Source organism: Cryptomeria japonica, chromosome 1, assembly GCF_030272615.1.
Source record: "Cryptomeria japonica chromosome 1, Sugi_1.0, whole genome shotgun sequence".
In the NCBI taxonomy this organism is placed as follows: Eukaryota; Viridiplantae; Streptophyta; class Pinopsida; order Cupressales; family Cupressaceae; genus Cryptomeria; species Cryptomeria japonica.
The window spans coordinates 611673636-611678428 of NC_081405.1; positions in this window are offsets into that span (position 1 = coordinate 611673636).

Sequence of the window (4793 nt, forward strand, 5' to 3'; positions counted from 1 at the left end):
ATGACATTCCTAATGGGTCATATGGTGCTCTAACACATGTGTGGGCCCTTAGGACACCATATGACCCTTAATGACACTATATGACCCTTGAAGACACCATATGACCATTTTTAACATCAGAGTACATGACATGACCCCTTATGATGCCATATGACCCCTTAGGATAATATGATGTCCTAAGGGGTCATATGATGTTCTAACACATGTGTGGGCCCTTAGGACCCCATATGACCCTTAATGACACCATATGACCCCTTAGGACACCATATGATCCCTTAGGACACCATATGATCCCTTAGGGTTATACAATGTCCATAAGGTGTCCTGAGGGGTCATATGGTGTTCTAACACATGCGTGGCCCCTTGGGACCCTATATGACCCCTAACGACACAATGTGACCCCTCGGGACACCATATGACTCCTTATGACACCATATGACCCCCGAGGACAATATGATGTCCAAAGGGGTCATATGGCATTCTAACACATGTGTGGGTCCTTAGGACCCCATATGACCCCTAACAACACCATATGACCCCTCAGGACACCATATGACCCCTTAGGACCATATGATGTCCATATGGTGTCCTAAGGGGTCATATAGTGTCCTAACACATGTGTGGCCCCTTAGGACCCCATATGATCCCCAACGACACCATGTGACCCCTCAGGACACCATATGACCCATTATGACACCATATGACCCCATATGACACCATATGACCCCATAAGACAATATGATGTCCTAATGTGTCATATGGTGTCCTAAGGGCTCATATGGTGTCCTAAGGGGTTATATGGTGTTCGAACACATGTGTGGGCCCTTAGGACCCCATATGACTCCTAACAACACCATATGACCCCTTAGGGCACCATATGACCCTTGAGGACAACATATGATCTTTTTTAACATCCTAGTACACGACATGACCCCTAAGGACAATATGATATCCTAATGGGTCATATAGTGTCCTAAGGGGTCATATGGTGTTCTAATACATGTGTGGGTCCTTAGGACCCCATATGACTCCTAACAACACCATATGACCCTTGAGGACACCATATGACCCCTTTTAACATCCTAGTACATGACATGACCCTTTATGACACCATATGACCCCTTAGGACAATATGATGTCCTAATGGGTTATATGGTGTTGTAAGGGGTCATATGGTGTTTTAACACGTGTGGGCCCTTAATACCCCATATGACCCCTAATGACACCATATGACTCCTTAGGACACCATATGATCCCTTAGGACACCATATAACACCTTAGGACACCATATGATGTCCATATGGCATTCTAACACATGTGTGGCCCCTTAGGACTTAATATGACCCCTAACTACACCATGTGACCCCTCAGGACACCATAAGACCCCTTATGACACCATATGACCCATTAGGACAATATAATGTCCTAAGGTGTCATATGGTGTCCTAAGGGGACATATGGTGTCTTAAGGGGTCATGTGGTGTTCTAACATGCATTGGTCCCGAGGACACCATATGACCCCTGAGGACCATATGATGTCCATATGGTGTCCTAAGGGTTCATATGGTGTTCTAACATATGTGTGGCCCTAATGGGAATGGGTATGGGATAGACTAGCCAAGTCTGCTCCTTGATCCTCTCCTTGGATCACTAGATGTTTCTACCACACCCTAGGGTATCTAGGAATTCCCTTGCTTATGGAATCCCCTGACCTTGCCCAATCCACCCACCAACAATTTGTGATTTTCCTCCCTAAGTCACATCTACTCTCAAGCACCTAGAACCCTCACATAGGCTAATAAGGGTTTAGCTCCTTCTTCACCTTCTTAGATCCTAGAAAGGTTAGGATAGGTCTCTAACATGGTTATCCATCCATTCATGTGCCCCCAAGAGGTCTTAACCTTCCAATTCCTTACCGATCTCACTATTTTGCTTTTTTCCTACGAAAAAAAAAACACAAGGAATGTGCCCAATTAGGTCTCCAATCTGGACTTCTAGGGCTCCCTCTTGCAAACGATGCACATACTTGTGAAACTTCCCAAAAGGACTGATAATCATTTGGCAAGGGCTCAAATATTTTTCTAGTTTTGGGCCTCTAAGTGTTCGTACACTGCCCTAGGTTAATTTTGGGGTTTTTGAGGGTTTTTACAAGGGTTTTAAGGCCTGCCTGGGTCATAGTGATTGTTTAGTGACTTTGCCACCTTATCTAGATTGGTGGAAGCTCCTCCTTCTCAAAAATTGTGCTTCACACATCCCTTTACACCTCCTCAAAAGGGTGCCTCCCTCCTTGTCTTACCTTGCTCTCATGGACCTCTGCAACTTCAACCCTTCCTAGTCGGGCACAGTCTAGTCTCGCCTAGGAGTGGGTCTTTGAAAGACTTCCCTGCATCTTCAAGGGCCCTAATTGCTTTGAAGTAATTTAAAAGGTCTATACTCCTATTCCCCATTGTTTCATGGTGATTCCACAATGGGGATATGAGTTATCATTCCATATCACAAAATAGTCCAAAACAGGACAGTGACAGAGTACTTCACAAAAATAATTACAAACACACAAAAACCTGCACAAGAACCTACCCTAAGTGCTCAAAATGAAAGTATAAATGCAATTCAAGATTCAAAACACCCTTTAGTTCATAAAACAATCTATTATCAACCTGTTAATGCTTCATTTGTGCCGACTGGCAACAAAAACCCAGTCACAGTCAAGGTCTTTACTCTTGGCCATACAAATCTGACATCCAACCCATCATTTTAGGGTTTGAAACCATATGTAGCATCCTTTCCTTGGTCTGTGTGCCAAAATTAGGGTTTTCCATGCTAAGCTAAGGTTTTTGACCTATTAGGTGGAAAAGTTGCTTGACAACTTTGAAAAGTTGTCATGCAACTTTTTACAACTTTTGAGCAACTTTTCCAAAGTTGCTTTTCTTAACTCCTAGGCCTACATTGGGTTATCCTATGGGAACCACCATGCTAAAAGGACCCCAAACTCATTAATGGAACACATAACCTCTCTTCCATAGGAAATGAGAACCTAGGACCTAAATTAGGACCTAATTAAGACTAATGAGCTCATTGCTCTTATTACATTTACAATGGCTTCTTAAAGAAGCAAAACACCAACAAAAACCAAAAGGAGGAAGACCTTATAAGGGTGCTCCTACACCAGGCCCCTTAGGACCCCTTATGATCCCTAATGACACCATGTGACCCTTTATGATACCATATTACCCCTTAGGTCAATATGATGTCCTAATGGGTCATATGGTGTCTTAAGGGGTCATATAGTGTCCTAAGAGGTTATATGGTGTTCTAACACATGCCTGGCCCCTTATGACTCCATTTGATCCCTAACAACAACATATGACCCCTCAAGACACCATATGACCCCTTAGGACAACATATGACCCATATGGTGTCCTAAGGGGTCATATGGTGTTCTAACATATGTGTGGCCCCTTAGGACCCTTTATGACACCATATTACCCTTTAGGTCAATATGATGTCCTAATGGGTCATATGGTGTCTTAAGGGGTCATATAGTGTTCGAGGTCATATGGTGTTCTAACACTTGCCTGGCCCCTTATGATTCCATTTGATCCCTAACAAAAACATATGACCCCTCAAGACACCATATGACCCCTTAGGACAACATATGACCCCTTAGGACAACATATGAACCCTTAGGACAATATATGATCTCTCCTAATGAGACATATGGTGTCCTAAGGGGTCATATGGTGTTCTAACACATGTATGGCCCCTTAGGACACCATATGACCCTAGAGAGGGAGGGAGGGGAGGGAGGGGGAGGAGAGAATGAGAGAGATACACATGAGAGAGAGAGAGAGAGAGAGAGAGAGAGAGAGAGAGAGAGAGAGAGAGAGAGAGAGAGAGAGAGAAATAGGAGAGAGATATACTTGAGAGAGGAGGAGAGTGAGATAGAGAGATAGAGGTTGAGAGGGAGAGACTTAACAAATAAAGAATGAGAGAGAAAGAGAGATGGAGAGAGAGTTAGAGGGAGAGAGGGAGAGAGAGAGAGAGAGAGAGAGAGAGAGAGAGAGAGAGAGAGAGAGAGAGAGTTAGAGGGAAAGAGAGAGAAAGATTGGGAGAGAGAGACACTTGAGAGAGGAGGAGAGAGAAATAGATAGATAAAGGTTGAGAGAGAGATACTTGATAGAGAGGAGAGAGACTTGAGAGAAAGAGAAAGGGAGTGTGAGGGAGAGAGAGAGAGAGAAAAAGAGATAGAGGGAAAGAAAGACTTGAGAGATGAAGATAGAGGGAGTGGGAGGGAGAGGGAGAGAATGGGAGAGAGAGACACCTAAGAGATGGGGAGAGAGTGAGAGATCAAGATACTTGAGAGAGAGAGAGAAAGAGAGAGCCCAAGTGAAAGAGAGAAAGAGAGGGATAGATGAAAGAGAGAGAGAGAGGGTCAAGGAGATGGGAAAGAGAGGGAGAGATACATGAGAGAGGGAAGGAAGTAGAGAGGGAGAGACGAGAGAGAGAGAGAGAGAGAGAGAGAGAGAGAGAGAGAGAGAGAGAGAGAGAGAGAGAGAGAGAGAGAGAGAGAGAGAGAGAGAGAGAGAGAGAGAGAGAGAGAGAGAGAGAGAGGTTAAGGAAAAGAGAGGGAGAATGAAGGGAAGAGACCAAAGAGATAATGCTGATATGAGCATGCTGATTACTGAAATTTGACCAAGTCTGAAATTTATATGAATACTCTAAAATCTAGAATCTGCATTATAACTCCTAGAGATCTGGAACCACTCTCAAACATCTTGACAATATATACATAA